This window comes from Pongo pygmaeus, chromosome 11 (assembly GCF_028885625.2).
Source record: "Pongo pygmaeus isolate AG05252 chromosome 11, NHGRI_mPonPyg2-v2.0_pri, whole genome shotgun sequence".
Classification (NCBI taxonomy): domain Eukaryota; kingdom Metazoa; phylum Chordata; class Mammalia; order Primates; family Hominidae; genus Pongo; species Pongo pygmaeus.
This window is the reverse complement of record NC_072384.2, coordinates 24,364,462-24,389,373: the sequence shown is the minus strand read 5'-3', so window position 1 is coordinate 24,389,373 and position 24,912 is coordinate 24,364,462. Positions and strand designations below refer to the sequence as shown.

The window sequence follows — 24,912 nt, the reverse complement described above, 5'->3', positions numbered from 1 at the left end:
TAGTTTACAGTCCCATCAACAGTGTAAAAGTGTTCCTATTTCTCCACATCCTCTCCAGCACCTGTTGTTTCCTGACTTTTTAATGATCGCCATTCTAACTGGTGTGAGATGCTATCTCATTGTGGTTTTGATTTGCATTTCTCTGATGGCCGGTGATGGTGAGCATTTTTTCATGTGTCTTTTGGCTGCATAAATGTCTTCTTTTGAGAAGTGTCTGTTCATATCCTTTGCCCACTTTTTGATGGGGTTGTTTGTTTTTTTCTTGTAAATTTGTTTGAGTTCGTTGTAGATTCTGGATATTAGCCCTTTGTCAGATGAGTAGGTTGTGAAAATTTTCTCCCATTTTGTAGGTTGCCTGTTCACTCTGATGGTAGTTTCTTTTGTTGTGCAGAAGCTCTTTAGTTTAATTAGATCCCATATGTCAATTTTGGCTTTTGTTGCCATTGCCTTTTAGAGTATATTTCTAATAATTATAAACAATTTGTGCTCAAGATGATAATGTAGAAAGTTCAGGAAAACATAGATGAAGAAGAAAGAAGCCATTGACCGTGCCATTCTTCAGCAGCAATGCTGGTGAGAGGCGCATTTCCTTCTGGGACCTCTTCTCCAGCATGCAGCCACCGTTAGGACAGCCTCCTGCATTTGCAACTTTGCATGTGGGTTTCAAATTCTTGGGTAACCCGCAAGGTCTCCTTCCTCTGAGGAGCCTTCCCTCCCCTCTCCTTGATATTTTAGCATAAGCCCTTCCTATGTTATTATATCAATGTGTAAATATTGCTCCAATGTCTAATATCCCATTGTGTGGACATGCCTTGATTACTTAACCAGCCCCTTATTTTTGGCCATTTGGAGTTGTTTTCACTATTTTGACAGTATGTGCTTTCCTGTGACAAACAACTTTGTGGTGACAGCTCTTTTGAGGTCTCTGTGGAGTAGATTACTCAAAGTGTAACAAGTGGGTCAGAGTGAGAACTTTGTTAAGCTCTGAATAAGTCTTTTGGGGGAAAAGGGGAGAAAAAGCCAGTCTTAGAGCGTAGGCCTGTAGCATCCGGGACCGGGTAGGATATCGGTGTGCCTGATGGTGAGTGGCATTCTGAGACTCTGCTTTTCTGAGAGGAAAGCCAAGCCCTGCAGTGTGAGGGGGAAGAATCCCGCACATTATGTGTGGCATCCTGTCACCCGCGGTGAGAGCCCGGGCAGGGATGGGAAAGCTGTTGGGGGCTCCTCATTCAGGCAGTGCAGCCTGACGGCTGATGTGGGCCTTGTCGCTGCTTTCAGATGCCATGCCGGCCCCGATGCTGTCTGCGGCTGCCAGCTATGCCAGGCTGGGCATTGTTGGTGCTGAAGAGGGATGATAGGCCCTGCGCGTCTGTTGTGTGCTTGGGCACAGTAGCAGCACAGTATCTGCCTTCAGGTAGCCCCCAGTTGGCTGTGGGGTGAGGGAAGTGATTGGGCCAGCAGAACTGCATGTGCATAGTCGCAGGTGGCAGGTGGCACCTTGGGGCTCAAAGTGGGGCAGGATAATAAGTTCAGCCAGGCTGCTTCATGGAGGGGGAGATGCGCTTCCACGGTGTTGGAGGCTCATTAGGAGCTTGCTGGGTTGGGCCTCCTGGCCAGGGGGACCTCATCTACCTACCTCCTTTCCTTCCCTCTCTCCCTTCCTTTCCCTCCCTCCCTCCCTTTCTCCGTCCCTCTCTGGCTTCCTCCCTCCTTTCTTCCCTCCCTCCCATCATCCACCATCCTTCACTTACAAGCAGCCCAATGTCAAGGTGAGGAGCAGGCACCCTGATAGGATGTGAGGATTTAGAAGTGCATTGGAGGCAAAGTGGATGCGGTTGCCCTGCTCTCTGTCCATATCTCAACCTAGAGTCTGGCTGAACTGGGCCTTCCATTCGCCGATAACAAGTACAAGTGAAAGATGCTCTGCTGAGAAATCTGGCAGCTGTGGGTGCATTTGAGGTAAAGACTGCATCCCTTCCCTGCTGTTTTTGTAAATAACTGCTTTATTGAGATGTAATTCACATACCATAAAATTCACCTTCTTAAAGTCTACAATTCAGTGCTTTTTAGAATATTAACAAAGCTGAATAACCACCACCACTATCTAAACCACTATCACCACATATCTAAGTGTTCTAAACATTTTTGTCACCCTCTCAAAAAACCCTATACCCAATAGCAGTCGCTCCCCATCCCTGGCAGCCATTAATTTACTATCTAAGATGACACCTTTTCGTGTGTATTTATTTGCACGAATTCCTAGACAGGAAGAGGAAAATTGGTAACCTATGGCCTGGCTATCACCAGGCTGTTTTAATATACAGGAAAATTGAAATAAAACCACTGTTCTAGACTTTTTTGAGGGTTTGGTTTACTGAGTCCTCACCCTTGTGTGGGAAAAGCTGGCCAGAGCGGAGCAGCAGCTGTCTGCTTTTGACAAGGCCTGTGTGCTCCAGTTTGCCACAGTCCTCACCACTCCCTATTGCCCCAGGCTTGCCAGCCCTGCTGCATGACTCCATTGGTATGGGAACTGGCAGTCCTTGCCTGAGACCTTTGCTTCCTCTGAGGGGTGGCACACTGTCAGCTGTTTGCCAGCCTTTGCACCCCAGATCCTACTCTGTGATGTGGCCCCCCCTGCCCAAAGCCCGGGTTCCCATGAGAGCCCACCAGACTCATGCCAGCCTTAAAATCTCTTTTCCCAAGAGCTAGTCTGTGTGTGTGGTCCAAGAAGCATGCTCCATGTCCATCTCTACACTTGGAAATGCTGCCCCTTGCCAGGACTGGTCGACATAGGGACGTGGGTATGCCGGGACCTTGTTGTCTTGCCCTCTTTCCTGCCTATCACCTCCCCTTCTGTGACAGCTCCTCCACTCCACACTGATTTAAGCTTTGTGTAGATATGGGCCCCCTCAGCATTTCAAGCCGTTTAACCTGCTGTGATTGAAGCTGTGGCAATTAAATTTTAATTGAGATGCACGCTGCTTAAGCAGACACAAGACAGCTACAGCTATTGCTAATTAATTTTCTTCCAAAATGACAACATTTAATAATTATGCTTCATGACGCGTGTGTTATTTATGTAGCCTCACCTCTCCCGGCGCCATTCAGTGGTGTCCATCAGGGGTAGTTGGTGGTGGTCTCACGTGTGCCTGCCCAGTGCCTGCCTCCGGTTGGAGGCATTTTGCTCCCCCATGCACCTCTCAGCAGAACGCCGAAGAGTTCTCACTAGGGAGAGTACCCCCCAGAGTAATTAAGGGCCCCTGGTTTGCTTAGTTAGGGAATGGCCTTTCTAGTTAAAAAACTTGATCCTCCAAGGCAGAGGAGCAAAGCGCTAGAGAGAGCCTGGGGTCTGGAACTCTCTGTGGACTTGGATTTGGAACATCAGGGTGGGCATGCTGTCAGAGCTTCCTCACCTATAAGGTGGGAAGGGGAGTGTTCCCCTGGGGGAATGTGAGGCTGGCAGATCCCGTATGCCATGTCGTACAGGGGCACAGGGGATGGGCAGGTGGCATCAGCCAAGGAACAGCAGACCGGCCTTCCCCTGGGCTCCCATCCCTTTGCGTTCTGCAGCCCTGGACCCCAGGCCTCCTCTAACGCTCTCGCCCTGGCTGGCACAAATCCCTTTCCTGGGCTTAGCCTGCCCAGGGGCTGGGATGGTCCCATCAGCAAGGCAGGGCCCCAGCTAGCCCTTTGAACTGAAAGCTGTTTTTCCAGGGATGGAAGCTCCTGAGCCCGGACCACCCCCATCAGGTACCTGGGCAGGTGAGGGATGAGATGGCAGGAGGCGATGGCATGGAGAACCTTCTGGGCACTGGGTCTTGACACATATTGACACATTTAATCTTTCCAGCACGGGACATGTGTTCCCGCTTTCTAGATGGGAAACTGAGGCTCAGAGAGGTTGGGTTGCACAGCTCGTAGGAGGCTCTATTAGCTTTGGAACGCAGTTCCTGACTCCTTCCAGTCTGTCAGCTTCCAAAGGGAGGCCCGGTGGGCTCTGGGATGCCTGGTTGTGAGTGAGGTCCAGGGTGTGCTGAGTCTAGCCTGCCTGCTTGCTCTGGCGTGTTTGGTGGCTGTGTAGATGCATATTTTTCTTCTGGGTTTCCAGTAGACTTCTAGCCCTCCCTTTGCCTCGAGCCCCTCCCTTGCCCTAGATACATTTGCCTGGGCAGTGGAGTGGGGTCTGATTGGTTGGGGGCACCACAGTGAGCCTTGGGTGGAAGCTGGGGTCATCCCAGTGGGAGGGTGGGATGCAGGGGGACCTCACCAAGATCCAGGACCCAGGATTATCCCTGGGCTCTGGTCCTCCAGTCCAGCCCTCCCTGTGAGGCTGTGAGGGCAGAGGAAGCAGCTGGGTCGGGGGCTGTGGAGGCCTGGGGCTGAGCCGGGGCAGAGGCATCCTAGCCGGCATTCTCCCAGGAGGAGCCAGAGGACCGAGTAGGGTCTTGAGGGAAGGCTCCAGTGGGCCGGGGACTGCCTCTGAGCCACCCTGTGAGTGCAGTGTGTAGAGGGCCTAAGGGACTGCATGGGGAGCCGTGGGCCAGGACCTCTCCCACCTGCAAACTCCCTCCTCTCACAGCTGGGAGCTCCTGTCTCCAGAAGGACCCACTGCCACCTCCCCAGCAGTGAGAGGTGGGCACTTGACACGGGGCGGGGGGCAGTGCTGTCAGCGGAGCTGTGTGCACGCGTTTGTGTGAGTGCATGGCTTTTTGAGCATGTGCAGCTGGTTGCGTGAGTGTGTGTATGATGTGCAAGTGGATGAATGTGAGAGTGAGAACTATGTGTCTTTAGGAACATATGTATTCCTAAATTCTTTAGGAATGTGTCTTTAGGAACATATGACTATGCATGTGTGTGATAGTGTGCAAGTGTGTGTAAGCGTGAGCCAGAGTATGTCTGTGTGTGCTGTCAGTTTGAGTGTGTTTATGTGTGAGTGAGGGTGAGAGTGAGTTCCTGTGAGTCCAAGGAGATGTGTGAGGAGCCGTGTGTGAGTGAGTGTGGGAGACGGAGTGGGCATGTGTGGGGGTGAGGCGTGTCTGAACGAGATGAAGGACAGGGAGGCGGTGGCACCAGTCCCTGTTTCCAGTGCCCTTTGGGCTGCAGGCTTAGGGGGTGGGAGCCTGCGTGGATATGCAGACCTGACATGTGCACCCACACAGCCTGGGGAGGAGTGCGGCAGGGAGGGGCACGGCAGGCAGGTGCAGCAGCGGCTGGAGGAAAGCTTGGGGGGTCTCTGCAGACATTGCCTCTGGGCGGCTACTTGTTTGGAGGGACAGTGATGAGTGGCCCAGGGTCTCTGCTGCCTGAGACTTGACCATTGAGGACTTGCATCTGGGGTGTAGACTTGGGCCATTGGATCCCAGGCGGGGGTGCAGAGCCTAGTGTGGTCAGAGTGGGAGCACGGAAGCTTGGGGGGGTCTCTGCAGACATTGCCTCTGGGGGGCTACTTGTTTGGAGGGACAGCGATGAGTGGCCCAGGGTCTCCGCTGCCTGAGACTTGGCCATTGAGGACTTGCATCTGGGGTGTAGACTTGGGCCATTGGATCCCAGGCGGGGGTGCAGAGCCCAGTGTGGTCAGAGTGGGAGCACGGAGACTCACTGGGGTACAGAAGTTGCTGGGAGGCCACGGGGGGCAGGCAGCCCCCACCCGGCTAGGCCCAGTTGTGCTGGTGGCATTGAACATGGGGTTGGCAGCGTGCAGCTGGCTCAGCATGGTTGTGATGGGGCAGGGCTTATTTTTGTTTGGAGGAGGGAAGATGGCCCAGTACCCACTGTAAACAGAGCCACTGCCACCCAACTGATGAGTTGTGCTGCTGAAGCCTTGCAGCCCCCATAGCTCATGGCCAAGAAAGTGGGGGCTGGCAGGGCTGTCCTGGCCTCCTCGCTCCCAACTCTCCTCCCTATGTTGTGAGATGCCCAATTCCTTGGCAGCCCCGGGCTTCCTGGCCCACTCCTCCTCCTCTTCCTTCGTATCTCAGAACTTGATGTTAGCTCCTCACAGCGTCCCTCCTTTCCTGTGACTCCGAGTGTGCTCCCACCGTCGTTCCTGATTCAGTCCCTGCAGCTCATGCCATCACCCATACACAGCCAGAGAAAACAATTAGGGGGCACGGTGGGTTACCTGCCAGGTTCCCAGGGCAGATGATGTGGCGCAGGACTGTGTGATGGGGTGTGTGAACAGCAAGGGCTGGTGCTGTGCCTGAGTTCTGGGGCATCTGAGTGGCAGGCAGGCAGGAGCTTCAGATTCTACATGTGGCTGGTGGGGTGAGACGGGGTGAAGTCCCCCTAGGACCTGTCTAGTTATCTGTGCCCAGGGGATATACAGCAGGCTGGGGGCCGGTCCGGGTAGGCAGGGCACAGAGACCTTGCACATGGCCAGGTGCTGGGTGGAGAACCTGGCACACCCATGGCCTCTGGCCTGCTTGTCTTGCTCCTGAAGCTGCAACAGGGAAGCCACCAGGTTGGCTTGCAAATACAAGAGGCTTTGTAAAATATGCTTCCGGCTTTGCCAGTGGAAGTGCTGGGTTGAACCAGAGGAAGGTGTAACCCTGGGTTGATTTGGTCACTTGGGCCACCAGGCTTGCCCGGCAGATGGGATTGGGGATGCTTCAGGGGAAATCGGACAGTGGAAAATTTGGGTTAAGAGGCCCCAGCATGGCTGTCTTGGGAGCCAGGCTCTCAGGGAAGCATAAGCAAGGAAGAGCGTCAACTTCCCCTCCCTATATACCCACACCCTTCCCATTAAAATAAAAACCAAGGTAATATCCGCCGTGCACTGTCATGAGCCTGCACTGTCTGGAGTACTTATGCTCATCAGCTCATGTGAAACCTTTACAGACAGACAGATGGACATCTCCCCACCCTGTGAAGTCTGCACTATCATCCTTCCATTTTACAGATCAGGAAACTGTGGCTCAGGAGGCTTGAGCTGTTTTTTCAAGGTCCCATCTGGAAAGGCCAGCAGGTCCCATTGCCTAAGACAGGCTGTGACCTTTGAAATCCTGCTGATAAAGGATCTTACACCAGGGTGTGTGTGAGCCCCTGGCCAGTGCTGGGCAGTAGGGCCAGGACGTCCTGCAGTTCGTTCCTGGCCTAACAGGCCACCGAGGACAGGCTTGTGAGGTGCAGGTGTTGAGCATGGTGGTGCATGACAGCAAAGGTGCCACAGAGTGCACACACCTGACTTGGAGAAGGAACTAGGGTGGGTCTGCCGGTAACATGGCCCAAGAGATGGGAGCCATTGCCCAGAGGGTTTGGGCCTGATCTCTGCCCAGCAAGAGGATTTAGACTCCTGTGGTTCAGTCATAATAATGGTTGACGTTTACTGAGGGCTTTCTCTGTGCTAGGCATGCCATGTCCATTATCTATTCATAGGGAGGAAACTGAGGCACAGAAAAGTTAATTACCTTGCCCAAGGGCACACAGTAGATTAAGACAGGGCCGGGGTCAGACACTAGGGCGGCCTGACCCCCTCAGCCTTGCTCCTAACCACTCCACCATCCTGCCTGCCCGGGCCAGGACTGGCAGCCTCGGGCTCTGTTCTCCTTCCCAGCCCGGGAGAGTACAGGTCTGAGCTGTGGCAGCTCAGAGAGTGTATATGTGTGTGAGTGTGTGTTTGTGTGTGCGTATGTGTCACGGGTGTGTTTGTGTTTAGGCAAATGGGGAAAGAAAACAACACCCGCATTCTTTTTCAGCCCCGTAGACATCACTGCATGGTGAAGGAATGTGGATTCAGTGCAGCAGGTTGTGTTTCTTTTTTTTTTTTTTTTTTTCATGGCACATAAATACCTTTGGGTTTCTCGGTTCTCAGAAGGGCATGTATTACTCAGGTCTTACTTAGCAGTTATCACTGAAGAGGGAAGCCTGGAGTGAGCATGTGGGCGGGCGTGCCACACACACTCATAACGCCCCCTTCAGCTGGAAGGCAGGCTCTTTTTGAATCCAGATGAGCAGATGTCTTGAGACCAAGAAGTCCACTTGCTGAGCTCCAGCTGGGGGCTGAGAGCTCGCCCTGTCCTGGGAGCAGGCATCTTCCCCTCTTTCTTGCAGAGAAGCAGAGACCACTATCCCCACTGAAATTTAGGGACCCTTGCCCAGTGTGAAAGGAGGAGGGGAGGAAGACAGGGAAGGAAGGAGGAAAGAAGGAGAGAGAGAAGCTCAGCACAGCTCCAGGCAGAACCTGTGGGAGTTTTTCCAGCAGCGTGGGGGTGTGTCGTTTGCTCCCCTTCCCAGCAGGAGGAGGGAGTTTCCAGCAGGCAGACCGGTGTGGGATGAGGGACATGGCTGGTGGGGAGGCCTCTGGCCCCGTGGCGGGTGTCCTATTCAATGGATGGTATCACTGTCCACTACACTACAGACACACCAGCTGCAGCCTGGAGACGTTAAGCCTGCCGCCCGGGTTCCCAGCTGGTAAGTGGCAGAGCCATTCCTGGGTCATTTTCAGCCTGGAACTCTGGAGCTTGCCAGTCTGATGCAAGTTTATTGGAGATGTGGTTCTCTCCTCTCCCAGCGATGTCCTGTGAAGGCTCTTGGGAGGCTTTCTGTCGTATTTCTGAGCTGTGTTACAGCTTCTGGAGGCCAGTGAGGTGACCCCACCCCACCTCTGTCCATGAATGTCAGGGTCATAGTCATGGCAGCCCCAGCTGCCCTGGGGCTGTGAGCTGGCTCACCCCTCTGCCCCTAGCATCCGAGCCCTGAGGCTTCATCGTGTCAGCTCCCATATCTCTTCCACTCTGCATGGGCCCTGGGCGTAAACCTTTCTTTGCCCTTTTTCCATGGTCTATAAAAGGAGACACAAGCAGTCCCTGCTTCTGGGCCTGGTGGGAGGCTGAGATGAGAGAATAGGAGCCATGCCCCTGGCCTGCAGTTGCTGCCCGGCCTGGCCTGGTCCTGCTTCACCCTCACTGCCCAGCACTGAGCGCCAGTCCTTTGAGTGGGGAGGGATGAGGAGAAGTGGCCTCTGATAGGGTTGTTGTCATAACTCCCAGGAAGAATGAGGCTGGGGCTTAGGGGCCAAAACCAGATGGGCAGAGGCAGATTCTCCTCCCTTGCCCTGCCGGGGTCAGAGCAGCAGCCCCCTCCTCCCATTCTGAGACCCGGGGTGCTCCCCCTGGGACTGGCAGAGCACACAGTCAGCTTCTGAGATTTTTCCTACACTCTTTCCCTTCAGGTCAGGAGTCAGGCTCAATTTATAGTTTCTCCTAATATTTTCTCTGTATTTATTAATAAGTAGCATTTTAATGGAAAAAGCAGAATGACGTTTTACATTAAAGAACATTCCTGGCCAGGTGCAGTGGCTTATGCCTATAATCCCAGCACTTTGGGAGGCCGAGGTGGGTAGATCACCTGAGGTCAGGAGTTTGAGACCAGCCTGGCCAACATGGGGAAACCCCGTCTCTACTAAAAATACAAAAATTAGCTGAGTGTGGTGGTGCACACCTGTAGTCCCAGCTACTCGGGAGGCTGAGGCAGGAGAATGGCTTGAACCTGGGAGGCAGAGGTTGTAGTGAGCTGAGATTGCACCACTGCACTCCAGCCTGGTGACAGAGTGAGACTCCATCTCAAAAAAAAAAAAAAAAAAGAACATTACCAAAAATCCCAGCATAACTCAAAATCCCATTATTCAAACACAAATTTTTTTCTTATATACTGTCTCCCTTGTACAGATAGTTCATTTTCCTAGTTGCAGTTATGGTGTGTGTGTAATTTTGTTTTATTTTCACTTACGTGTGATCTTAAACATTTCTGTATTTCTCTAAGTCTTTATAATAATAACCTAAAAATAGGCACAGTACTGTCCTGTTGTCTTGCTACGATAGCAATTTATTAAGAACTATTTCCCTCCCGTTAAACATGTAGGGTGTTGTCAGGGTTTAATGGGTGTACTTAACCCTGCAGTGAACATCTTACATGTTTCTTCTTACCTGTGACAGTGTCATTAAGGCAGGCCAGGGGCTTAGCAGGTGTTTTATGGCAGGTGGTAGACTTCCTCCAGGGATAGCTGGAGTTCTGCTCTTCAGTATGTTTTAAAACCAGAAACCCCTCAGCAGGCCTCCTTTGGTTTAAGTGCCTTCTGTGTGTGGTGCAGTACTAGATGTTTTTTTTTGCCATGAACTCACTCATAATAATCCTGGAATATCAAATTGTTAGCTCCATTTTTCATGAGAAGATACCAAGGTGTGGCGAAGCTGAGTCAGTTGCCCACAGTTTGCAGCAAGAGGCTGACCCAGGCTTTAGTTGCAGTATGCACCACTGCCTCTTTACAGCTTAAGGTGGTGAGACCTCCATCCCTGGGAGGATATTCACTCAGAGCCTGGATGACAGTGCCTAGAATACTCTGGGTGAGGGTTTCTCAACTTTGGCATCGTAGACATTCTGGCTGCATTAATTCTCTGTTGTGGGGACTGTCCTGGTCACTGTCACTACAGGATATCTACCAGCATCCCTGATCTCAACCCACTGGCCACCGCTAGCACAATTTGGAGATCGTCAAAAATGTTTCCAGATATTGCCAAATGTCCCCTGGTGGCAAATTCACTCCCAGTTGAGAACTGCTGCTGTAGAGGATTCCTGAGTAGGACAGGAGGTTGACTGCAGGCTCTCTTACAATCCCTGGGACCTCCATGAGGCTGCCCTACCTGGCAGGCTCCCTTGGCCGACTGTGCCCGTCAGTGGGCCATTGATTGGAAAGACTTGTTGGGGAGGCCATCGAAAGGAGAGGGGGAACGAGCAAGCAGCACACTGCAATGAGTCATGGGAGGCAGGCTCAGGAGAAAGCCTGGAGCACCTCTTCCATGCGCAGACCCAAATTTGGGGCACACAGCTTCACAATCATCAGTTCTGGGGCGGGGGACCTGGCTCCCAGTAATGACCTTGCCTAGCAGCCTCATGACCAAGAGACGCCTAAACCTGTGACCTCCTCTGCAGCTTCTTGCCATCTTGGAGGGCTCTCTAGTGTAAGGAAATCTCATGTGGCACCCTGGCTTCCCACATGGGCTGGGGACATCCTTGAGTATCTTTCCAGGGACAGTCCTGGCCAAGGAACCCAGAGCCAAGCCCACCTGTGGCACCTGGCCTCACAAAGCCAGGCCACAGTGGGGGCTGGCAGGGAGACCATGATTGGATTTGCAGGCTCCGTGTAGATTGGGCTTTAAAGAGCATTCTCATTTCCTCTCCGGAAGCCTTCAAAAGGCCACGGGAACAAAAGAGGCTTGATTGATTGATTGTGTCTTGGAAAGAGTCATCGAAAGGAGAGGGGGAAGAGCAAGCAGCACACGGCAAAGGCACTTATTTCTGCCCACAGTGTCATGCCAAGAAACCACGAAGTGCAGGACCAAGCAGGAGACATGCTCCTTTTATCGGTAGGGTGTGTCCTTAGCAGTAACAGCCAGGGACAGCTGGCAGCACAGAGTTTTTGGCACCTTGCTTTCCTCCTCCTCCTCCCTCCATCCCTCTCCATACTATCCACATTGATTGAAGAGAAAGGAACTTTTTATATGAAAACCATTTAAAGTCTGATCTTATTCCAGGGCAGTTTGCATTTCGATAGGTTGTTCTCGAAAACTAGCAAGCTTCAAAGAAGTGACTCTCCAGTGGTAGAATTTCAGGTAGGGAGTCGGAGTGATTTTTGTTTAGCCAATGAGATCTGACTGGCACCTTCCAAGATACCAGCGATGAGCTAGTCTGCGGCTTCCTGTGAGGCTCCCTGGGGTCAGTTAAACATCCGTTACCAGCTGTCTACTGGGTGGCAGCCACTGGTGGACATGTTGTGCGGGGGCAATCCAGGAGACAGCTGACTTTAGAACACGGGGTTCACTCTGATGGCCCTCACTCATGGCATGCTTACTGGATGCCAACTGTGTGCCAGGGGCCTGGGAATGAAAGTCAAATATCTGAGGCATCCAGTGGAACAGGCAGTGAAGCACACTGTAGAAGCTTCACCTGGTGCTGTGCTGTGGGTCTCCCAGGCTAATACGGGGCCATGTGGGAGCACCAGGCCCTTGCCTGGGGCTGGAAGGCTGGGACACGTGTGCTGGGGGGAGGAGATCCCAGCCTTAGCTCTTAGGAGTTCATCAGACAGGTGTTTTTTGAAGGGGAAGGGCATGAATGCAAAGGCCTGACAGGCAGTGTCTGGGGGTTGCAGGCTTCTAGAAATAACATAACGGGCGAGTCCTGAGTTGGTGGCAAGTGAGGCTGAGCGGGCAGGGAGGGCATAGGCCTTGGGGGTTTTGGGGGCCCAGATAAGGAGTTTGGATGTCATTCTGCAGACAGTGGGGAGTCCCGAGGGGTGAGCACACCCTTCCAGTCTGCTGGACACTTGACTTCCAGGACTCAGAGCCACAGGCTTCCATGCTTGCCCTGCCTCCTGCTCACTCCCCAGACGCAGCCTCCATCTGCTGTGGTCCTCTCTGCTTTAGCAGGCCTTTCTGGACCACAACTGTTCTTCCTTTGAAAATGCTCATTCATCCCTGCCTCCAGGAAACCTTCCTTGACTCCCTCAGGTTAGCAAGACTGGTAGCCCCCCAGAGCTTATCCCTGCTAGGAGGCTTATTCTGGGTTGGCATGGCCTGTTTCCTCTGATGCCGGTATCCCCACCCCACATCTGCACTGGAAGCTCTGGGGCGGTAGTACTGTGTTTCCCTCACCTCCGTGGTCAAGGATGGAGACTCAAGATTGGCACACAGTAGGCCCTCAGGAAACCTGTGCCACCCGAATGAAGAACGTCGAGCTTGTCTCAAGTCATGGAGCTGGTCGAACCCTCCTGGCCTCCTTGAGCCGGTGCATGTCCAGGCTGCAGCAGACCACATTATTGGAGCCAGGGGCCCGGACACCTGGCTTGGGCTGCGATGTGGTGGCTGCTAGGAGGGAGGGTGGCTGAGGGCATGTGGCCTCCTGGGCATGCAGAGAAGACCAGGGCCTGGGATAGGCTGGACCAGGCAGGAGCGAGGCTTATCTGGGGCCGGCTTAGCATGTGAGCTACCTCCTACCTCATCATGAAGATCCTAGCTGAAGACAGGGCACTCCTGTTGGCTTCATTGCAAGGAAAAAGTGGTGTTCTGCTGGCCAGGGTGGTGCTGGCTGTTGGTTGCTGGCAGACTTGGAGGAAAGCCGGTGGCTGAGGCTGGCAGAGGCACAGACAGAAGGGCTGGGTTCAGGCATCACCTGGGAGGTGTGGGGAGGGCTGCAGTTGGGCAAGTTGGAGCAGGAGACCAAACCAGGAGATGCCAGGGCCACACACCGGCCCGGTTCTCCCTGGAGCCTTGAGAAGCAGAGCTGCCACCCTGGATCTGTAGTCAGCACTCCCACCCCTGCCCTGCCCCTGCCCCAAGCCCAGCACCACCCATGGAGAGGGTGACCTCAGGCCTTGGAGATTGCTGGCTCGTGGCTGCAGGTGTCTTGGATCCATGCATTTGGATCCTGGTATGCACCCCTCACATGTCAAAATTCCTGTTTCCATCCAATCATGGCATAACACTGTACTCCCTGGGGGTCCAGCCTGCCTATTTCACACCCAGAGTTGCACTGCCAGTCTGGGCTGGGATAGTGATGTGGTTAACTGCAACCAGCTGCTGTGGTTATAAACCAGGTAAGGGGCCCAGTGACAGCCCCGCTGCATCATTGGCAAGGGACTGCTTGGGGGCTCAGCTGCCCGGGGGCTGGATGAGATGACCCCTGGAGGCCTTTCTGGGTGCCAGACTCTGGCATACGAGGGAGAAGACAGAGGGGTTAGAAACACATGGTCTGGGCTTGCGGTGGCTCCTGGCAAGGCAGCCTCACAATCCCAGGATCCGTAAGAGGGCAAACTTAGAGGAATCAAAACGCAGCTCTCCCTACCATCCTGGACGGGTCTCAGCGAGTGTCAGAGCCCATCCCCAGGTTCTGAGGAGCAGTGTGACGGGCCAGTGGGAGGCTCCTCTCCCTGTCGCTTGCCCAGAGTGCTGTCAACCAGGCAGGGTCCCAGGTCGGCCCAGCTCCTTTCTCAAGACTGTGACTTGGTGTCGCTTGGATCACATTGTTTGAAGAGGTGAGATTTGTCCTTGATCTGCAGGCATCTCCCCCCACCGCCATCATCCCTGCTGTTTGGGTCCTAATTGGAAGAGCCTGGAAAGGCCACCTGCACCATTCCCCATTCCCCTGACCCCAAAATACCACCTCCACCCCCCAACCCCCGCCCAATCTGCAATTTCACTGAGAAAATAGCTCTTTTGAGTGTGTCAGTGCTCAAAAAGCGCTTTTAAGAGATAAACGCTTTTTTATTCATCTTGAAAATGGTTGTGCTTAGGGCTCAGCAGGTACCCAGTTAATATGTATAGGCTTCAGTGCTAAGTACTATGCATGGCAAATCTTTTGCTCTCAAGGGGTTTACAATGTAAGGGAAGGAAGGCATTCTTATGCAGGGCTGGCAAACACTGCCCATGGCAGACAGTACAAGTTGATTAGTGTGCCTCCTGCAGCAGACATTACTGTCGATTACTGCACTTTTCCTGACCTAAGAGATAGCCTGATGCCTTCTCCAACCCAGCCCTCCCTTAAGGGTGCTTGTGGGTCTCAGGGTCTAGAAGCTGCTCACCACCTGGACTTTGTGGGGCATTGAAGCCTGAGGGGATGCTCGGAGAAGAAAAGGATTCTTGAAGACTTGAGTGCCTGAGAGCATTTATGTGTTCAGTTGGTCTCTGAGCCAGTCAACAAACATTGATGGTGTCTGTGTCTAGGGTGGCCATAAAGGGAGATGGACACGTAAACATGTAGTTAAAACACAATGAGATAGGAGCCTTGACCTCGGCGGGCACACAGGCAAGACAGACCCCTGCCTGGCCTGGCAGGGGGTGGTCCCAGGGAGGCTTCTCTGAGGGGTTGTCATAGTGGGTATTGGGGAACTAGCATTCCAGGCAGAGGAACCACATGATCAGAGTCACAGACAGCACGACTGCGGTGGAATGGGGGTGGGGCAGGGAACCTGGGGGTGCAGATCCTGAGGCAGGGCCTTGAGGCCATGACAGTGACTTGGACTTTATCCTGTGGGCACTCACTGCCTTCGTGGTCCTTCGTCCCCTCTCAGAGTCTCCTGCGAGGATTTTCCACCCTCAGTGGCCCTTGGTCCTTGCCCCCACCCCCAACTCCCTGGCTCCTCAGTCTTGGATTAAGGGGGCCTTGGCATGGGTCTGGGTGCCTGTGGCTCCCGTGTGCCAGGCTGCTGGGGTCTGTTTCTGATGTCTGCTGCCACCCTGGGCCCCTGAGAGGCCTTCGCCCCAGCCTGCAGCCTGCCCGGGGCAGTCTGTTTTCCCTCCTCAGGGCAGAGGCCAGCCTTGTTTTTCCTCCACATTCAGGAATCGTGCTTCAGGAATACACAAAGCAGCTGTTAAAATATATGGGTCTGGCGGGCCGGCCACACAGTGGGCCCCTTGTTCCCCTTGCAGACAGCGGCCTCAGGGCACGTCCCAACCCTCTGCTGGGTCGGGGTTGTTGAGGGAGTGGTGTCAGGGAGAGACCCTGGCCCTCTAGGCTTCAGGGCTCTCCAGGGAGGAAGGTGATGGACAATAGGAATTTAGAACTGAGTGGAACAGGCACATTGCAAACAGATGCCAACCCGAGAGTTTTGATGTCAGACTGTAGAGGCGCTGGCACCAGAGTGGGTGGAGGAGGATGGCTGGATGGGACTGTCGTGTGCATTCTTGGACAGAGCCTTCTGTTGGTGGGGCAGCCTCCAGGCACTGCTCAGGGGCAGGCCTTCTCCAGCTGCAGGGATGATAAGGCCAGGCCTGTGTGTGCCAGGCCCCATGTGAGATATTCTGTTCATCCCCATTTAACAGATGAGGAAACTGAGGCTTAGGGAGAAGTTGATTCTTGTCGACAGTTCCTGATAGAGCTGGGAGGCGAACATGGCTGTTCCTTCCCCGGAGTCTGCACTCACTGGCCTCCTGCTGAATGTGACAGCCACTGACATGTGCACAGGTGGTGTCAAAGTTCAGTCACAGCACAAAGAGGTTGGTGAGCTCTATCTAGGACTCTGGGAAGGAGGGTGTGAGAGCAAGCTTTCTGGATTTTAAAGCATGGCATCCTTGGTAGAGCAGAGGGAAGAATGTTCCTGGCAGGAAGGCATGGGAATTGGAGAGGGCCTGCTGGCTTTCAGGGAGTAAACCCTAGTGGAAACAAACGGAAGTCATGAGGCCTTCTCAAGTGTCAACCTCAAAGTAGGTCTTACCCACAGCTTCCCAGAGGGAAAAAGTCCTCCTGATACTCATCAACTGTTATCGGAGGCTGGCTGCCCCTGGAGGGGCCTGCATTTCCCATTGGGGCCCTCCCTGGCCCCTGTTCCAGCCCAGCAAGTCAGTGAATTAGGGTTAATTATCTGTTTTCCTGGACACCAGCAGGCCCAGGAGCTGGGCAAATTAGGGGAGCTTTTGTACTTGGAAAAACAAATTCAAGGAGCGATAAAGAAGCAGGTGCACCTGCTAGGATGGGGATTTTACATGGTGCCCGCCCCTGGCCACACTGGGAGGGTGAGGGCTTTGGCCACCCCCTCAACTTGCAGGCCCCCGGGCTGCATCCCCTGGAAGAGGTGGGGACAGCAGGCACAGGCTGGCCAGGATGTGCTGCAGAAGCGTGTTAGACACCCAGGGGCTGGAGACCTTCCTAAACTTCAGTGTCCTCCTAGCCTGCCCTTCCCAGATACCCTGATGGCCCCCATGGTTCCCCTTCAATCTGGCTTATCACCTATTTCTTTTTTCTTTTTCTTTTCTTTCTTTCTTTTTTTTTTTGAGACGGAGTCTCGCTCTGTCGCCAGGCTGGAGTGTAGTGACACGATCTCTGCTCACTGCAACCTCCGCCTCCCGGGTTCATGTGATTTTCCTGCCTCAGCCTCCTCAGTAGCTGGGATTACAGGCGCCTGCCACCACACCTGGCTGATTTTTGTATTTTTAGTAGAGACGGGGTTTCACCATGTTGGCCAGGCTGGTCTCAACCTTCTGACCTCAGGTGATCTGCCCTCTTTGGCCTCCCAAAGTGCTGGGATTACAGGTGTGAGCCACCACGCCCGGCCTCACCTACTTCCGTCTCCCTGTGGGAACGCTTTTTTTTTCTTGCCTTAGAGTGTGCCAAGGGCTTCTCCCTCCCTTTGCTCATGCAGTTCCCGGACCCTGGAGGGCTCTTCCCTTTGTGCTCTCCGGGCCAAGTTCAGGACCCTTTCATTCTCTGGCTGGAAGCCGCAGGGCAGACTGGATGGTCACCAGGAAGCCTCCTCTGACCTCCTTAGGTAGCCCGCCCTCGTTGAGCTCCCACAGGTAGAAACTCACTGCTGCTTATTTGACATTTAGCATATACTGCCGTGGACTTTGAAGCACTCTCTACACAAGTGCCTGCCTCAACAACTCTTTACATGTGTGTCTATAGCTGTGCTTTTATACATTTTGACACCCCTATAATAATTCTGGAGCCTGGCAGGCATCTATTTGCATACAAAGGAGTTGGCCATGATGGAGAAAGTAGAAAACTAGAATCCAGCAGACATACACTGGCCCACCAGCACTGCCATATCTTAGCTGTGTGACTTTGGGGAGCTTACTTATCCTCTCTGGGCCTCTGATTTTAAGTGAAAGCAAGGTTCAAGATATTGGCCCAGTAGGAGTAGCTGCTGTGAATGGTGAAATTACTTGAGGAGAGGAGCTAGCCGGGTCGGGACACCTACGTGTGCTTGAAGGTTTTGTTGTCTTTCTCTAGTCATGGGGTTCCCAGTGCAGGGACACCCTAGGCAGAGGAGGGGGTCTAAGGAAGGACAGAGCAGTTCAAGAGGACCCTTCTTCCTCTGAGTCAACATGGGAACCATGGATCCCAGGGGATTTCGGAAGAGCGATATCTTTTCTTCCAGATGTGTCTCCCTTCATTGTCCTCATGGCCTACTGGGAACCAGGTGGGGTGGTGGGCCGTGCACCAAATCCATAGAGAAACAGGGGTGTCTGTTGGGAGCAGTGGCTGTGCACTGGTGCCTCACATACATCACCACCTTCAAGTTTCTGGATGACCTTGCTGGGGGTGCATCCCCCTCACTGTCTGTGGGAAGCCAAGGTCAAGGTTGTAGAGCCTGAGGGGCATGGGGCTGGCCCGGACCCCATGGCCCTGCCTCCCCACATCTGACCAGTCCAGGCATCATTTGTAGGGTCTGGGCTCCCCTCCTGAGTTTGCCGTCTCCCCAAAGGACCCAGAGTGGAGGCTGGGGGCTGTGGGAATCCCTGGCTGGAGTGGTGGAAGAGGGACCAGCGCAGGTAGGAGCTTGCGGTTCCCCTCCCGGTGTGGTATGGCTGGAAGAGGAGGAGCCAGGGACAAGGCCTTTGACACAGTTGCCCACCCCTCCACACTCTGGAAGGCCCATCACACCTTCCTGAGCTCTGCCTGGCCCCAGTCCTGGAGCTCCTTGTTGGTGCTGCTCTCTGGGGCTCTGCAGAGCTGTTATCCTGCTGGGCCCTAGTGAAGCCATGGCAGGCTTCGATTTCATGTACAGTGATGGGAAGGTGGACAGAGAAGGCAGAAACTGGTGCTGCCTAGGCCTCAGATCCCACAGGCAGGTCTGAGGAGCAGGCGGAGGCCCTGACTGTCCCCCAGGGCCCTGCAGGCAGGTGATTTTTTCTTGGAGAAGAAGAAAATGGGAGACGCTGCCCATGTGGGGCAGCTGCTATAATAGGTGTTATGGGCTGTGCTGGGAAGGCTGACTGTCTTCCCAGTACCCTGGGAGGGAGAGTACTCTGCATCACTGGGGAGCAAACTGAGGCTTCGAGAGGGGAAGTAACATGGCCACGGACACACAGTGGATGCAGACTATGCTGGTCCAGGCACACATGCATCTCTCATTGTGGGAGAATTCAATGCCTCATGTTTTAAAATAGGATTATTTTGCCACTGGCAGTAAAATGCCAGAAGTCCTGGGGAACCCTTACATTCCCCACATCCCTATCTCCTTCAGGGTGGAGGAGTGAGTGTAAATTTGTCTGGGTGGGACAGTGGGGACTGACCTGGGGAGTCAGAGCCCCCTTTGCTCCTAGGCTGCCAGCCTTGGCATTGTGGCACTGGACTGGTGTCCCTGAGGTCATTTTCCCAGTGGAGACAGTGGTGTGAGGGGAGAGGAAAGGACTGGTGCCCAGCTCCTGGCGGATGCAAGAGAGAGTCCTCAGGGCCTCAGGCCGTGAGTCGGCTGCTCCCCTTTTAGCTGTTATGAAGTTAGAATGATGATTTCCCTTAATCAGGGTGGCAGTGTGCTCTTCACTCCAGGAACTTTCACTTTTTATCTCATTGGATCTTAAAAATAAGTCTGTGATCAAGGCAGGGCACATGTTCATCTCTCGTGTATGTGCATGTGTTTGCCTGGGTCTGTGTCCTTGTATATATACACGTGCATGTGTGAGTGTTCATGTACCTCTGCATGTAACTACATGTATCCTCTATGTGTGCACGTGTGTGGCTGCATATGTGCTGGGAGTGTATGTGTGGTGCGTGTGACTTTATATATGTGTGTGCCCGTGCACACGTCTGTGACTTTAATGTGGTGCGCATGTGTGTATGTGGCCTGCGTGCAGGTGTATGCATGTGTGTGGCTGTGTATATGGTTGGCATATGTTCTGTGCGCTGTGTGAGTGTGTGAGCCTGCGTGTGTGTGTGCCTCCATGTGTGCCCATGCGTGTGGGTCCTGGACACGCATGCCGCACAGCTGAGATCACAGCAGAGGTGAGAACACCATGGATCTGTGGTGGCTGTGATTGCTGAGAGGCGAGGCTTCATCTCTCTCCTGGAGATTGATTTTGCCTGGGGAACAATGCTCTAATTCCTGTGAGTCACTCGTTAGAGGAGTTCAAAGAAACCAGGTGGCGGGAGGGTGTCTGGGATTTCAGGTTTCAGGGTGATTCGCTCATTCTGCTCTGATTATTAATTTATTCTTCAAGCCAGTCCTTTAACTCAGAGTTCTTAATCTTTTCTGTGCCATGGGCCCCTTGGCAACCAAGTGAAGTTTGTGGACTCCTATAATAATGCTATAAATGCATAGAAGAAAAGACACAGGACTATGAAAGAAAGCGATGATGCGATGTCTAAAATGTTCAAGGCACCGCATCTGTGATCAAGAATACATGTGCTGCTTTACTGACACATCAAAGAGCAAGGTCAGCGGTGGGGGCTAATGAATGGCTAGTGTAAGTGGGAGACCACAGTGAGCGTGGGCATATCTGTGACTCATGCCAGTGGCAGCCCAGGGGAGACACCAACTTCAGCTTCAAACTAGCAAAGATAAAAATGTATTTTTTTCATCAGGTTAGACAGTCCTACTTTAACTGGAACTTGTAGATTATTTATTTATTTATTTATTTGAGACGGAGTCTCGCTGTGTCGCCAGGCTGGAGTGCAGTGGCGCGGTCTTGCCTCACTGCAACCTCCACCTCCCAGGTCCAAGCGATTCCCCTGCCTCAGCTTCCCGAGTAGCTGGGACTACAGGTGCACGCCACCAAGCCCGGCTAATTTTTTGTATTTTAGTAGAGACGGGCTTTCATCATGTTGGTCAAGACGTTCTTCATCTGCTGACCTCATGATCTGCCTGCCTCGGCCTCCCAAAGTGCTGGGATTACAGGCGTGAGCCACCACACCTGGCTGAACTTTTAGATTATTTGGAAGCCAGAAGGGACCTTATGAGGACCCCGTTCGGTTTTTCATATACATGCTTCTGTAACAGAAACACTTGTGGAACTAACAGAAATGCAGCTCTTCTTGCCACCCCCTGCCTAGACTTGGGGAATCACAATCTCCAAGGGAAGGCCCAGAAATGCAACTGAAGCTTCTTGCTGTCACCAGTGCCCCTGCTTAGGCCCCAGAGGGCAGGTGACCTGGGTGAACCTCCTAACGGACAGGGGGCTCCTCCGGGCCCTGGGTCCCGGATGCCCGCTCCCACCCCCTTAGCAGAATTTTGGAGAGTGTGGTTGTGTTTCCTTTGTGGTTGTTTGGACGGCGGCAGAGCCGTGTGTTTCGAAGGTAAAGTGAGGAATTGACTCTTCTCCTTCCCTGTGGTATGTGCTGTGACTCCCAGTCCCTCTTTTTCTGAAGCTCTGTGGAGCCCGTGGGAGCCATCCCTGGAGAGACCCTCCCTGCTGTTCCCAGGCAGCCCCTGGAGGCCCAGATGAGACTGTCCGCTGGGGCTGTAGGGCTTGACGGGCCTGCCTCAGATGAGCTTTGGGGAGTGAAAGTGGCTGCCTGGGACACTGGGCGCCTGGTGTTTACATAGAAATTGTGCTAATCCCGCTAATTCCTGTGATTTACACAGCCTCTTGGCTCTGTGTACTATCTTCTTCTCTGGGAAGGGGTGGGAAGGCGAGGCCACAGATGCAGTGGGCACAGCCTGGAATCCCCCTGCTGCATCTGCTCCCCAAAGGCGTTCACGAAACCTCGGGTGCATCTGTGTGCACATCCTTTCCCTGAGCCACAGTCTCTCACTACATTCACCCTGTTTCTGGAGCGACCACACCCTGAGGTGTCAGGAGGCATTTTGGCTGGAAGATCTGACTGTAGGCCCGGCCCTGTGCCTTCCTGGGGAGTGGCCTCGGGCAGCTCACTCCCCATGGGGGCCTCAGTTTCCTCCCCTATAAGAATTGGTGATGACATCTGCTGTGCTGAAGTGAATAGGTGGGGTTGCCATGAGGAAGCTGCAGCTGCTGTGTTTTGGGTCTGTTCTTCATGGATGGAGCCTTCTAGTTACCAGCTTGGGCTGGGCCTGGCTATGGGAATGCTGTGCTGAAGAGCTCCTGGCCTGAAGGTGATGAATGTAATACGGGGGTGTTGAGTAGGGACATGATCTGACTGCTTCAGGGCTTCAACCATGGGCTAGGAGGGGAAGGGGGGCTTCCTGGAGGAGGTAACGTCTGAGTGGCATCTTGAAGGAAGAGTAAGAGTTCATCAAATACAGAAAGGTGAAGGGTTTCCAGTGAGTGGCATAGCTTGGGCAGAGGCCTGGCTGTGTGCAACGGCAGAGCCAGTTATCCCTGTTAGGAGGGTCAGGCAGCCAGGGAGCTGGTAGGGAGAGGAGGCTTTAGGTAGACATAGGAAGACTTTACCTGAAGGCCAAGGGGCTCAGAAGGGGAGGGATGGAGTGATATGTGGTTTCTCGGAAGATGCCTGGCTGAAGCACAGGGAATTACCTGGAGTGGACCAGAGGTGTGAAAAGTGCCAAGACCCAGAGGGGAAGAGCGCCTGGCACAGAGCAGCCAGCGGGAGAGGGAGTGCTGGTGAGGCGTGCGAGTGCTGGGGGGTGTGGGGTGAAGTGATGGGGCTCACAGTCTTCGTGTGTGTGGGGAGGAGAGGAGGAAGGTGTCTCAAGGATGCAGCTCAGGTGGCTGGTGTGGTGGTGCCTGTGACCAGGTAAAGGGCAGAGGAACAGCAGGCACGAACCAGTGTATAGTGCTGGTAGGCCATTCAGATAACCAGAATCTTAAGGGGTGGATTTTAAAGTGGGCTTAAAAGAGCAGGCAGCAATCCCTGAATTTCTAGGCCAAAAGGAGGCCCCTGACTCACCAGCAAGGAGATTTTTCTCTCTCCCATCTGCTTGACTTTCTTGGGCTTTCTGGGCAGGGAGTTTTGAAAGACTGTGGAAACTGGCCAGGCTGGTGTGTGCAGATGAGCCAGGAGCTGACAGGAGCTGTGGACATCCTTCATGTGGCCCCTCCATTGTTCTTGTGTACTCATATTTTTCTACTTAAAAAGATGTGGGAGTATTGTGTGGATTTAAAATATAAAATTCTAGGCAGAGTGTGGTAGTGTGCACCTGTAGTCCCAGCTGAGGCGGGAGGATCACTTGAGCCCGGGAGTTTGAGGCTGCAGTGAGCTTTGATTGTGCCACCGCACTCCAGCCTGGTCTACAGGAGAGACCCTGTCTCTTAAAAAAGAAAAATTCTTGGCTGGGCTCGTTGGCTCATGCCTGCAATCCCAGCACTTTGGGAGGCCGAGGCAGGTGGATCACTTGAGGCCAGGAGTTCAAGACCAGCCTGGCCAACATGGTGAAACCCTGTCTCTACTAAAAAATACAAAAATTAGCCGAGTGTGATGGCACATGCCTGTAATCCCAGCTACTCAGGAGGCTGAGGCAGGAGAATTGTTTGAATCTGGGTGGTGGAGGTTGCAGTGAGCTGAGATCACACCACTGCACTCCAGCCTGGGTGACAGAGTGAGACTCTGTCTAAAATAAAAAAATAAACAACAACAACATAAAAACAGAAAAGTTATAGGGCCTACTAATGTGGATTTAGCTGAGGGCCCCGGGAGTGGAGCTGACCACTGGTGTCTGCACACTACTACCCCCATCCCCACACTCTCTGCAGGACCTTCACACAGTTGCCCATAACCTTTCTGCCCACTCCTCCAGGTGTCCAGCCAAAAATGCCAGCTATCTTCTCCACCACCTTCTTTAAAACACGTGACTGGCCAGGTGCGGTGGCTCACGCCTGTAATACCAGCACTTTAGGAGGCTGAGGCGGGTGGATCACTGAGGTCAGGAGTTAGAGACCAGCCTGACCAACATGGAGAAACCCTGTCTCTACTAAAAATACAAAATTAGCCGGGCGTGGCGGCGCATGCCTGTAATCCCAGCTACTCAGGATTGCAGGAGAATCGCTTGAACCTGGGAGGCAGAGGTTGTGGTGAGCCAAGATCGCGCCATTGCACTCCAGCCTGGGCAACAAGAGCGAGACTCTGTCTCAAAAACAAACAAACAAACAAAAAAACAAAAAACAAACATGTGACCATCAGATTTCTCTTCTGATAGAAAGGCTGGATTGCCAGTGTCTGCTCTGACCCACCACCCAGCTGGAGATGGAAGTTGCCTGTGCCCCGAATCCCGCTGGGTGTTCCTCCCTTGCTCACAGCCGCTTTCTACCCCTCCTTATCTAGTCGGTAGCCTGGTCTGTTGGCTCTGCCCTGAAACCATGTCCGCGGTTCACCAGCTCCACCGCCACCTGCTTAACCCAAACCACCATCGTCTCTCCCTGAAAAGCCTGCTCTCCGTACAACAGTGGAGTGATCCTTTTACACCCAGAATCAGTCCTGCCCCTCCCCTGCTCCAGACCCCCTGATGCCTGCACTTCCCTTCTGGCCACTACTCAAAGAAGCCAGCCTCCTCCCACACGGCCCCTGGCTCCTGGCTTTGCCCTCTGACTGCAGTGGGGTGGCCCCTTAGGCATCCCATCCCTACCCCAGAGAGGCCTGGCAGCACACCCCGCTGTGCCCCTGCAACCCTCCTCTGTCCTGCTTTCTTTTCCTGAGCCACCTCCCACTACTGAAATTAAATCTACATTTATTTTCCCCTTGTTTGCCTTCAAGGAGAATGTAAACTCCACATATTGTATCTTCGGCACCAGGCGTGATGCCTGATACATACTAGGGGCTTAAAAATATGTTGACTGAGTGCATGTGAGTCAATAAGGGATGAACATTTATTGAAGGAATGGGTGAAGGAATGAGCGAACATGCAGATGAGTAAGTGAAAGGTTCTGGTGAGCAGGGAAGCCACCTGAAAATGAGGGCTTTTCTTTGAGGACCTCTAGGTCATTGTCACTATATTTATTTTTATTTTCCCCATGATTCGCAGACAGAGGTCATTGTTTCTGACTTTATTTCCCTCATCAGAGGCTACCTGCCACTCATATCAGTAGGAACCTGTTACTTAGATTTTTTTAAATCTGGGTAAAAGATGATGAGAATGGCCTGCAGTTGTCCGTGAGGTCGTTCAGAAGATCAGGTGAATCCCAGGACTAATAATTCTCAAAATTAATTAAACCCTCCTTCCCAATTATAAGAGAATTAGAATGAAGTTGGTTGCTTTAGGAGCGAGCGGCGGTGTGAATATGGGTCGGTGTTTCCCGGCTGGGTTTGGGCGCAGTGTTGGTGAGTGTCTTTGTC

At 53.2% G+C, this 24,912-nt stretch overlaps 1 protein-coding gene across 7 annotated transcripts in view; it reads left to right on the top strand.

The window, feature by feature from the left end:
* GLI2 (GLI family zinc finger 2) overlaps window positions 1–24,912 on the top strand; it is a 257,249-nt gene that overhangs the window by 37,794 nt on the left and 194,543 nt on the right. The gene's annotated exons all lie outside the window — the stretch shown is intronic.